The sequence below is a fragment of the Mastomys coucha genome, unplaced genomic scaffold (genome assembly GCF_008632895.1).
Source record: "Mastomys coucha isolate ucsf_1 unplaced genomic scaffold, UCSF_Mcou_1 pScaffold1, whole genome shotgun sequence".
NCBI classification, from domain to species: domain Eukaryota; kingdom Metazoa; phylum Chordata; class Mammalia; order Rodentia; family Muridae; genus Mastomys; species Mastomys coucha.
The window spans coordinates 47,965,905-47,978,706 of record NW_022196891.1 but is presented as its reverse complement, the minus strand read 5'-3'; the positions used below and the strand labels follow the sequence as shown (position 1 = coordinate 47,978,706).

The window sequence follows — 12,802 nt, the reverse complement described above, 5'->3', positions numbered from 1 at the left end:
TTCTCTGGCTCTTCTAGTACCAACAACAATTCCCTCTTGTTGTTTGTATCCTTCATTTTCTCTCTTCTAGCTTTCATTTGAATGATGTATAAGACTTTGTTTGATGTATATAATAGAAAAATCTTACATTTGTTCTTAGAGAGATTAGAATGTATTTGTAGCAAGGGCCAGAAGTATTGGAGTTCTTTTCTTTCTAGCAAGGATATGAGTGATTTAACTTAAAGAGGTGGTTAGGCAACTATAGGGGGAAAAATCTGTGCTGGATCTGACAACCCATCAAGCTTGAGAAGCCCATTAGATACTTCAAGGAAGCATTCGGAATGAATATGGAGCTGGGAGGAGTATCCTGAGAGACAGTGAACCCCCTTTACATACCTGAGCCCTGTCACATGTTTTGGTACAAACTAGGTACATATTTGATGGGGGAATTAATTAGCTCATGTTTATGAGGCTCTTGAGTTGCACTATGAATACAGCAATGAGCAATATAGCTAAGACTCCCCTCCCCTTCATGGAACTTGAAGTCTCTAGTATGGTTCTCAAACTGGAGATCATGACCAATTTGGGGATCAAATGATCCTTTCACAGGGATTGCCTAAGACCATTGAGCAGCACAGCTATTTATATAATGATTCCTAATAGTAGCAAGATTACAGTTATAATTTTGTTTCTAACTGTAGAATTTTGTTTCTACAAGTAGAAACAAAAAAATAAAGTATGGTTGGGATCAACACAACATGGGAACTGTATTAAAGGGCTGCAGTGTTAGGAAGGCTGAGAACCACAGCTCTGGTAAGACTCTAAGCATAACATTTGGAGGGGTTGAATACAGAGTACTGTGTATTCTAATACCCCCTTTTTTTTCTTTTAAGGCATACTTTTGTTTATGTGTGTGATTCCTGTGAGTCAGTTGGCACCTGATACAGAAATTGTGGAAGATGGGTGCTATGTAGTAGATGGGTGCTATGTAGTAGATGGGTGCTATGTGGGAGATGGGTGCTATGTAGAGTTGTTTTTGGAGTCAGTTTCCAATTGTCTCTGGATAAATGTTATTTATAGGCTCACTGTTTTCTCCAGCAGGTGCAAAATGGTTCTATGCCTTGTGGAGGAGCAATATGTCATCTCTGAGGTCTGTGTTAAAATTTCCTGAGAGATTCTTTGGCGGGGGTCAGGGGAATCAAAGGGTCCTTCTCACTGCCATAGTGTTCTGTGTTGCCACAGCTGCCAAGCTGAAGGGTGAGGACGCTGATGTGTGTTAGTGGAGGTGCCAAAGGCTTTGCCACTGTACTGAATAGTCTCTGTAAGGTTTGCATTGGCATTCTGTAGATACAATTGCCATTCTCTGAGTTCTCAAGGAGTCATAACTGGGAACGACACACTGTGATTCTTTTGTTCAGCCACATTTCTCCTAAATAATACAAAATTGTTTCCAATGCAATGCTTTTCAACATTAAGTATCACTGTTAATTCCCAGAATGGCTCTTTCAGGTTCCACGCTAAGTGCTACTTCACAAGTGCTGTGTAGTGTCTTCCCTCCCATCTCCACACCCAACCCTCAGTACTCCTAAAGGGGAGCTTAGTCGTCAGCAGGCAAGTCATCTTATGGCTCAGCAGAAAAGATTACATTTCTTAGCAAGAACTATTTGTCTTCACCGGGTCTCCAAGGACCAAAAAAGTTGAGCATTCACAGTGGATTGCAGGAAAGAGCACTGGAATCCATGCTATTTTTTTTTTTTTGATACATTTCTATGGGAGGTGCCAAAGAATTGGAGGATTTGGGCAAAGGAAAAAGAGAGTAGATACAGGTTTTAGAAGTATGAATGTTGGTGTTGGGAGCAAGAGTGTGGATGGGTTTGAGTCCAGCCAGGAAACTACTGGAGGACATGGCCATTTCTGACTCCACACCAGCTTTCTAGGAACGTTCTCTGGGTAAGTGTGTGTTCAGTCTCTAATTTTCACACGTGGCTGTGAGCACAGAGATGTTGCCACAGACACAAAGAGGTTGCCTGACTTGTTCCAAGTTAGCAGGATACTAATGATCAAGTTGAGCTCTCAGCCATCGTTTAGTGCCGTTCTCCTGGAGCCTAGAGGTTCAGATAAGTGTCCTTTCTTCTCCCAGAGAGTCCGGGCCCAGTTCCTCTCTGGTACTGAAGGCACTGGTATTGTAGGGTACAGAAAGAGAGAGGTGGACTCTTAGTGGGCAATGGAGAACTCAAGCATTTGTTTAACCATGTGTTTAACCATGTTCCACCTTGTGTTTGACATCATGAGCATGAAAGCCTTCCACACACACTTCCTCAGGAAATGTTCTGCATGTCTCATCAGCTTAACTCAAAGTCAGTTCCTATTCAAATTGGGGAGGGGAATTTGTGAGAGAGAACAGTGGGTTGCCTACCCCAAGCCACACACTCCCATCTGCTGGGTGTCCAGCATTTGCCATTTGCTCAACTTCCTGGAAGATGATGGATCCTAGGTGCTACTTTTATGTTGAAATAGTTCTGAAGATCACTGTCTGTAAGCTCTGGGGTTACCATGTGGATGAGAAAGTGAGACAAACTTCTGTGTAAGAAATCAAAAATCTCTTGCCTTAAAGCAACACCCATTCATCTTCTCCTAGTGCTGGAGTTCAGAAGTCTGAACTTTCGGGGTCTCTGAAAGCCAATTCAACGTGTCCTGAGAGAGGCTGCTCATAACAAATACTGTACTGGCTGGTTTTGTGTGTCAACCTGACACAGGCTGGAGTTATCACAGAGAAAGGGGCTTCAGTTGGGGAAGTGCCTCCATGAGATCCAGCTGTGGAGCATTTTCTTAGCTGGTGATTAAGAGGGGAAGGCCCATTGTGGGTGATGCCATCCTTGGGCTGGTAGTCTTGCATTCTATAAGAGAGCAAGTTGAGCAAGCCAGTAACATCCCTTCATGGCCTCTGCATCAGCTCCTGTTTCCTGACCTGCTTGAGTTCCATTCCTGACTTCCTTTGGTGATGAACAGCAGTGTGGAAGTGTAAGCTGAATAAACTCTTTCCTCCCCAACTTGCTTCTTGGTCATGATGTTTTGTGCAGGAATAGAAACCCTGACTACAGCAAATACTGTCTCCTGTCTAAGCCGTAGATTATATATAGCCATCCATGTTTTAAGAATAATCTATACCCCTTGTCTTGATCCTGACATCTAACATTTCACCTACAGTGATTTGGGAAGAACATTTTGCTGTTGCATGTATCTGATGCAACTAAATCTCAATATTTATCCAAAAGCAATCGTTTCTTTTCTCCTACTAGTTGACTGTCTTGACCCTGACACTTGTACATGATGTGCTTGAATATATTTGCTTTGACTTAAGCCACTGTTTTGAAAGTAAGAATACCCAAATTGGATGTTTAGCTCTTTCATCTATGAAATGATTTTTTTTTTGCCTCCACTTCTTCCTCAAAACATTGTCTAGGCACTATGCTTGATTCCTTAACTGCATTTTGTTTAGAAAAATTGTTCATTGCTCAGCAGAAGCCCCATGAATGATATATAGCTTCTTTAAAGTTTTGTTTTTTTACAGTATTTTTATTAGCATATACTAATTATGTATTATAATAATAGATTTCTTTATGGCATTTCACATAAGCCATTGCTTGTCCCTCCCATTCTACTACAATTAGGAGGGGGTACATAGCTTTGTTGTTGTTGTTATTTTATTATTATTTCTATTATTATTACTATTATTATTATTATTATTATTATTATTATTTGTGTATATGTGTGTGTGTGTGCATGTGCCACATGTGCACATGTGCCACAGTGTACATGTGGAATCAAAGGACAACTTTTAAGAATTGATTGTCACCTTTGACCTTGTTGAGGCAAGGTCTCTCTTGTTTCTGCTATTATCTAGTTAGTATGTTTCAGGCTAGCTGATTCCCAAGGTTCCAGTTAATTTTTTCTCTACTACCCATGTTACTGTAGGAGTGCTGGGATTACCGGTGAACATCACTGTATTGGCTTTTATACATGGATTCTGAGAATTGAGTTTAGGTAATCAAGCTTGTATAGTAAGTGCTTTTTACAACTGGGCAGTGGTGGCGCACGCCATTAATCCCAGCACTTGGGAGGCAGAGGCAGGTAGATTTCTGAGTTCAAGGCCAGCCTGCTCTACAGAGTGAGTTCCAGTACAGCCAGGGCTATACTGAAAAAAGAAAAAAAAAAAAAGGTGCTTTTACTCCCAACCCAGCCATCTCTCTGTACACCATTCTTATCTCTTTTTTCCTAAACCATAGTTCATCTGAGACATTCACATGGGGAATGTAACCTCATTGTGAGATGTGTGTGTGAGCCCTGTCCTTTCTTCTCATCAGTTCATTGGGTACCTGGTTCAATATGGAAATCTGCATTATAGCTATAATCTTTAAATAAGAACCATTTATTAAGTCTCAGGTTCTTTTATTCAAATTTTTATGAGGTGAATATTGTCCTTTCTATTTTACAAGTCAGATATGTAAAATTCAGGAAGCAAATCGACTTGTTCAAGGTCACACAAGATATAAGTGAGCGATGAAGCCCAAGCCTTCCTGACTGAACTCAGTGCTGTTTCGATGACAATGCAGCTAAGCCGTGAGAGGAGGGCAAGCCCCAAGGAATGATCAGCCGACATCTCAGACAGCAGGAATGACTTCAGGCTTTTGTTTTTTGTAGAAAAATTAAATATTTATTAAAAAAGTGAAAACCATGATGAAGCATTACAAGACAGGATGCGACCAAGAGAGAAATTAAAAGTGGATAAAAATCTTAACAGGTCATAGATTTAGAGTACTAAATGGATTGACTGTGTCAGAGAGTAAGTCTACTGAATGGTGAACTGTGTTCTAAGTTCTTCAACACACCAAAACTAGAAGAGTTCCTAGTCCAGCTTGCTTGAGGGAAAGATGCTCAGCAGTGCCTGAGTGCTCAGCAGAAAGAATGCAGTTCAAACTGCAGGAAAGGAGCACAGGCTTTCCAGTGCCTAGAAAGGGCGGTGCAGCAGCGGGGGCTGCAGCAGCTGGGGCTGGGCTACTAGCATGTACAAGGACTGGAGCTTGATCCCAGGAATACCAAGTCAATGTGTTGTGGTGGCTGTGCCACACACAACAGTTCAACATTCAGTTGGCATAAGGGACCCTGTCCAAAAGGGGAGGAAGGTGTCTGTATGATACCCAAGCTCCACTGGCTGATTGAATTCTAAGAGTCGGTCGTTTCTCAAATGATACACATATCCTAAAGAACATGTAGAAGGGTCCACATCAGCGAAAGGTTTCAACAGTTCAAGTTCCCCAGTGAGTCTTCCCAGGTTTTCTTCACAGTCAGGCCCTGTGTCGTTGACCAGGGAGACGCCGGGCTCTGAGGTTGAATTCGTCTGGAGTGGCAGATGGTTTGGTGCTCACTGGACTCAAGGCCTGCCTTCTGGTCTTTCTGGCCTGCTGTGCTCAGCCCAGGATGCTTCTTGAATCCACGGAAGGGTTGGGAGATGCCAAGTGGTCTCTGCTCCAGTTGGCTGGCCCGGATCTTGTGAGAGGAGAGGATGTGGGCACTGGTCTAGGGTTGACAGTGAAGGAATAGCCTTGGGGCCAGGTGTATCTGGGCAGGCTGGCCTGCACAGTCAAGATGGAGTTGACTGTGTGAAGGGCCCAATGTGCTGCTCCTGCGTGATACAGTTGCCAAGTGAGCCAGGCGCGCTGCAAGACAGTGGGCTCCTTGCTGCTTGAGGGCACACGCAGAAAGGCACCTCCAGGGGCTTGCAGACCGTCCAGGATCACTTGCAAGGCACCCACGTTGGTGAAGACTCTGGACATGAGCAGCGAGAATGTTGGTAATGAGCAGGCTTCCGGAGGAGAAGGCTGCCTTCTCCTCTTGGCAGGGTTGTGTGGTGCACCTTGGCTGTCTCCAGGCGACAGCGCTTCAGAGTCCTCTCAGGAGACCTTGGCTGGGGCCTTCGGCCTTTACATGCAGTTTGGTGTGCGAGGAATCTCTTCTGTGGATGGACTGCGGCTTGTCCCTTCCTCTCTTTCTGGAGGGAGATTGTCTGTCCCTTCTCTTCTTTTCCAGCTTGCTGCATCTCTTGTGGGGTCCGCAGGAAGAGACAGCCCAGCTTTGCCCAGATCGCTTCTGCCTGGGGACTTTAGCCTCCCGACTTGGCCAGGTATTCTCTTTGCCTATGGGAGAGGACTTGGAACTCCTGCCAGTGTTACCCCTGCTCTCAGAGGGCTATTTCCCTTCTACCTTTTGGTCTAGGGGTTGCTTTCTCTTGCGAGGGGACATGATGGTCATCTCTAAATTTATGTGTCCAGCCTTCTCGACTTGTGTTTTACTCATGTCTGCATCTGTCTTTGGGTAGAGCTCAGCTCACTGGCAAATGGTCCTGATAGGGGAGCTGACTGGTTTTAAATAGAACCCTGGAAACCCCTCCCACCTCCTGCAGAGCTCTCCCGCCACATCCTCAAGAAAGGGAGGGGCGGGGCAGGTAAATGCAATCTAACTCAAGGAAGTATTGTATATTCTTTTTTTTTTTTTAAATCTTTTTTAAATTGGATATTTATTTATTTATTTATTTACATTTCAAATGTTCCTGATTCCCGGCCCCCAGAAACCCTCTATCCCATCCCTTCTTCTGCTTCTATGAGGGTGTGCCCCCATCCATCCACCTCCTCCCCGCTCTCACATTCCCCTACACTGCGGCATCCACTCTTCACAGAACCAAGAGTCTCTCCTCCCAATGATGCCCAACAAGGCTATCCTCTGCTACATTTGCGGCTGGAGCCATGGGATCCTCCATATGTACTCCTTGGTTGGTGGTTTACACCCTGGGAACTCTGGTTGGTTGATATTGTTGTTCTTCCTATGGGGTTGCAAATCCCTTTAGCTCCTTCAGTCCTTTCTTTAATTCCTCCATTGGGGACCCTGTACTCAGTCCACTGGTTGGCTGAGAGCATCCACCTCTGTGTTTGTAAGGCTTTGACAGAGCCTCTCAGGAGACAGCTACATCAGGCTCCTGTCAGCATCCACTTCTTGGAATCTGTAATAGTGTCTGGGTTTGGTGACTGTATATGGGATGAATCCCCAGGTGGGACAGTCTCTGGATGGCCTTTCTTTCAGTCTCTGCTCTACACTTTGTCTCTGTGTTTGCTCCCATGAATATTTTGTTCCCCTTTCTAAGAAGGACTAAATCACCCACACTTTGGTCTTCCTTATTCTTGAGCTTCATGTGGTCTGTGAATTGTATCTTGGGTATTCTGGGCTTTTGGGCTAATATCCACTTATTAGTGAGTGCATACCATATATGTTCTTTTGTGATTGGGTTACCTCACTCAGGATGATACTCTCCAGATCCATCCATTTCCCTAAGAATTTCATAAATTCATTGTTTTTAATAGCTGAGTAGCACTCCATTGTACCACATTTTCTGTATCCATTCCTCTGTTGAGGGACATCTGGGTTGTTTCCAGCTTCTGGCTATTATAAATAAGGCTGCTATGAACATAGTGGAACATGTATCCTTATTACATGTTGGAGCATCTTCAGGGTATATGCCCAGGAATGGTATAGCTGGGTCCTCAGGTAGAACTATGTCCAGTTTTCTGAGGAACCACCAAACTGATTTCCCGAGTGGTTATATCAGCTTGCAATCCCACCAGCAATGAAAGAGTGTTCCTCTTTCTCCACATGCTTGCCAGCATCTGTTGTCACCTGAGTTTTGACCTTAGCCATTCTGACTGGTGTGAGGTGGAATCTCAGGGTTGTTTTGATGCATGTCCCTGATGACTAAGGATGTCGAACATTTCTTTAGGTGCTTCTCAGCCACTTGAGAGTCCTCAGTTAAGAATTCTTTGTTTAGCTCTGTTCCCCATTTTTCATAGGGTTATTTGTCTCGAGTCTAAGTTCTTTGTATATATTGGATATTAGCCCCCTACCGGATGTAGGAATGACTTTATTTTTAGACAGTCTCCTTTCTTGCAATGTTCTGATTATAAATTTTAACCCTGGAATCCAAATTAGCATACTATTGGCATATTGAGGTTGTCCCAATCAATTGTCAGTATTTGCCCTAGAGAGTAGATGGCTCACTTAAAAAAGTTATTTACTGCAGGGACCATCTATAATGCTCTCTTACAGTTAAAGGGCAAGCCCTTTAACTACCCCTCACTGGCCCTGAATATTTACAGTTTTACTCTTTAATGCTGTTGCTCACTAGCACCAGAAGTTGAAACTGGGGACCTCTGTTGTAGGGCACTCAGTTGCAGTTCCTTAAGATTGTGTCTTTGAGATTTTGTGGCTCTCCTTTTCCAGAAAAATCAGTTGAAGAACGTCACACAAAAATTTCCATATACATCAAGGAATTAGTTCATCCTCAGGTTGTCTCTTGGTCCCACACCAAATCAATTATTCACACACTAGTCTTGGAAATAACTGATTTAAAAGCAACATAGTATAGTGGCTAAAAGGTGTGGTGTGAGACCAAGCCTACCAAATGGAGATCTAGGTCCTGCCATTAGCAGCTTCAAGATCTTGGCAAACAATTTAGCTATGAGGTGGAGAAGATAACAGGATCTACCTGATAGGTGGGATCATGGGGTTGCCCTAAGTGCTGATAAATTATTGAATAAGGTCTGCCACTGTGGTGTACTCCTAAGTGTGCCCTCCATGGTGTCTACCCCGGAGGACCTACCATATCCCTCCTGAGTTCATGCACAGTTGATTTAAAGGTAGGGAGATTATCTGGGAGGGGGTTAGTCTAACCATGGGAGCACATTGAAAAGCAGAATGTTTCCTTCTCTTGCTGGCTGAAGAGACGATTCTAGAATAGCAAGGAGCTAAGTTGGGTTAGCATCATAGATGAGATAAGAAGCCAATTCTTCCCAGACCCTCTGGATAAGTATCCAGCCAGCTGTTCTCACACCCTCAGTCTTGTGGGACCTTGAGCTGAGAGCCTAGACTGCTGAACTACAGACTTACGAGATACTGAACGGATGGTCACCTAAGCCACCAGACTTACGGGAAATAGACAGGCAGCATTCAAAGGCTGACATAACTACAAAGAAGTTCTTAATAAATAACCACTATCATTATTACATTTATTATTAAACATCTTAAAGCAATGACCTAGTAGGGCATGAGGGGCTGGGAACACAAGGTTGGGCGAGCCATGAGAGAGCCAGACTATGGGCAGTTTATAGCCAGGGGGCTTAGTCATTAGCCTTTCTGTGAGTTTCAAAATCGATGTAGAACAACCACTGTTAGATCTTGCACATGCTCCTTCTTTCCTTCTTTCCTTTCCTTTCCTTCTTTTACCATACATGCTTGTTTTGTAGGATAACTTTCATTTATTCTTTGGTGATCTTATACATGTACACCAAGTATAAGTGCTTAATTTTTAATTCTTTCAATTTTAGCCAGTGGGTAAGCTATGTTTAACCACCAATGGTAATCTCTACCCAGTAGAGAATTGGAAATTGACTCATTGATTGTTTCCTCAGTGGATAACCATTAGGCTGTCTGAAATGCTCCCGGCAAGTAGGCGTGGATGTTGTAAGCTATATAATGGGAGTGTCTGTTTCTAACAAAGGATCTATATAATCCTGTATCTCTAGGATCCACCACCTGGTGTTCTCAACAGCCCTGAGCACAGAACAAGTCCCAGTTTAATCAAACTGGAATATAAAAGGAGCAATGGGGTCTCAGTGTGAGATCCCTTGAAGTTATTCCAAGGGAAAGGGACCTTTTATTACAGAGACAGCTCATTTTAGAGTTCAGTGGCCTGTGACACTTCTCCAGCTGGCAGCTCAGCAGGGACTTTTTGATGCTTTCCTAGACTTGAAAGCCAGTTTTTGGTGGAAAGAACAGTGATGCCAATGCAGTCATTAAAGAAAACTTGATGGGAGGACAGTGGGTGCAAAGGAGAGACTGGGGAAGACTTAAGGCAACAATTTTGTGACTTTTATTCAAATATGCACCGAGTTCATTTTTTTTTTTTTTGGTCTCTGCTTCATGATAAGATTAGCAGATGTTTGTGTATTTAATCGAGGTAGTTGTGACAATATTGTTGGTTTTTAATTTAGCATTCACTTGAAAGGCTCTTAGATTGCTATTCATTACCTAGACATTCTGAGGAAGCTGGTAGCTTTCCTGGGTTGGAAACGGCTTTTTCTCCTGCGGTGAGGTGAACAACTGTAAAAGCCATTACAGTTTCCAAATCAATCTGATAGAAAGAAGCCCAGGATGTAAAACCTATAAGGATCTCAGAGTCGTGAGGCCTAAGCCAACAAAACTGCCCCGCTAGGCAGGACACACCAGGACTTCATCTTGGGAGGTCAACACGTAGGAAGGCACTCTCCAGAGCCTCACTGGACAGAGGGAGTTCTCGTGAAATCACCCTCTACCACTTCCTGGCAAAGGGACCTTAAACGAGATGCCTGCTTTCCTCGCCTAGTAATGAAGGTGAAGTAACCTTTCGGCATAGCTGTGATGATTAAAAGGAATAACCAGTGTAAACGGACTCTGTGTAACTCTGTGATATCAGTTATTACAAGAATTAATTTGAGCAGGTACTTGTTAGCTTACAGGTTGAAGGGTAGATGAAGGGCAGGTATTAGGCTAAGTTGCTTATCTCGGGGTTCCTGTGACCGACCACCGCCTAGGTATCTCCTCCTACCTGTCTAATGGGCATTTCCGATTTAGCAGATTCCCAGCAAATCTCCCAGTCTTTCTCTCCAGTCTGCTCCGAGTCTCAGTTTCAAATAGTTGGCAATTCTATCCTGTTAGGTCTGGAACCAGGGACGAAAGGCTGAGGTACCTATTTACATATCAAAGCGGACTCTGGTCCCTCGGGCAGCAACCTTTACCTGTTTCAGAGCCCCCCACCCCCTCACCCTGCCCTCTACCCTCTGCTATTTCCAAGTCGCAGGGATCCCAAAGACCACCGAGGAGCCAATTCTGATGCAAACACTCCAGGGTCTTTATTACAATAGAGCTCACTAGTGAGCAAGGACTCTTACTTTCATCCTTGCAGCCGGTCAGAAGTGAGAACCCGGAGTCTAGGGGTGCGGGGTATTGTGGTTACAGCAAGTTCCGAGAATTTCCATACAGGTCAGCAAGTTTTAAAAACTGCATTTCTGGTATAATCTGCAGGAACCAAACACGGGGACAAACCACCTGGCAAACAGGCTGGCTAGATTATCTGTTCTCTGCAGGATGTCTTAGGTTATGTGTAAGTACCTTGACGCTGCTGCTGTACTGCTGCTGTAGCCTGACTGGCTGTTGCTAAAGAGGCGGAAGTGGGTAGCCATAGAGTTGCCATAGACTATTTGCTCACGTGGACTTTGTGGTTTTCTTCCTGGAACTGGAGTTTAGTTCCGGGGGTCAGGTCTTGCGCAAAATGGAGCTTCTTCTCAAAGATGGAGTTGATTAGGCTTTATACCTCAACCTTGCCAACCCCTGAGCTTCATTCACTGTCCTTCCCCCAGCTGCTCTTCCCTACATAACCCACCCAGCCTTTTTGGCTACATGCCCCCCCCCCCTTATTACTGGTTATTTTATTTATTTACATTTCAAATGTTATCTCCCCTTCCCAGTTAACCCTTCTATACCCTCTCCCACCCCCTGCTTCTATGAGGGTGCTTCCCCCCCCCCCTCCTGCCTCCACAGGACCAAGGGCCTTCCCTCCCATTGATGCCAGATCAGCTGCTACATATGCTGCTGGAGCCTACATGGCTCTTTTTATGTCTTGGTACTCTTGGGCTTGTGGCTCCTGGCCTCTTGGGCCCTCTTTCCTCTCTCTCTTCTGTTCCTCTCTCACCCTGCCCTCTCCCTCATAGCCTGGTTCACTCTAGATTCTTCCAGATACATCTGCCTATGCGCTTTCTTATATCTACAATAAAATCCTCAACCCCTTTCGAGCAGTCTTGTTCTCCTTTTGTATTGTGTTGGATTGTATTTGCATTTGTATTTATATTGAATTGTATTGTACTGTATTATATTGTGTTTATTTTCATTCATACCCATCCTAATTGTGATGACCAAAAATTGTTATTCTTGATTTTTCACTCTCTGACCCCATTCATTCTGTCAGGAAATTTCTTTGAGTCAAGCTGGAGTATGGCTCAAATCTAAGTACTTTTTAACATGTTCACTGTCTCCAACATATGCCTGCCATCTGTGTTCTTTCAGTGTAGAAATCAGGGTGATTTTGTCGAATCACAAATTGGCTCAAATCTCTCTCACTCAAAATTTTCCAGTGGACTCTCCACCCCTGTGGGTTTGCAAAATGTGTGCAGAAAAATGGCGTAATAAGTGGTGGTGATGTGAGTGGTGAAGGGCTTTGCCAAAACACCAGCAGACAAAGAAAGACTTTATTGAGATACACTGCAAGAATGTAGTGGAGAAGTTCCCTGTGTGTTGCTGAGAAGGGCTGGCAGGATGTCTAGAGCAGTTGAAGGGGATCTTACCTGGTCTAGTCTTATGGGCCATTTGTAGAGGGTCTGTATTTGGGCAGATAGGTGTATATCTACAGCAGTAATACTTGGGCATCGTATACAGAGCCCATCTGTAAACTCTTTTAAGCCAATGACATCACTGGACACATGTCTACTTTGCCTGCGATTCTGCACATATGTTCTCAATGACAGGAGCAGGACCTAATCTACATCCTAGGTTCTGTAAGAAATCAGGTTGAGCAAGCTATGAGAAGTAAGCTACTAAGCAGTACTCTTCCATGGGCTCTGCATTAGCTCCTGTTTCCAGGTTCCTGCCCTGCTTGAGTTCCTGTCCTGAATTCTACTGAAGACTATGA

At 44.0% G+C, this 12,802-nt stretch overlaps 1 pseudogene; it reads right to left on the bottom strand.

Moving 5' to 3' along the window:
- Positions 1-5,447: 5,447 nt before the first annotated feature.
- Positions 5,448-10,681, bottom strand: LOC116096665 (annotated as a pseudogene).
- Positions 10,682-12,802: the final 2,121 nt, after the last annotated feature.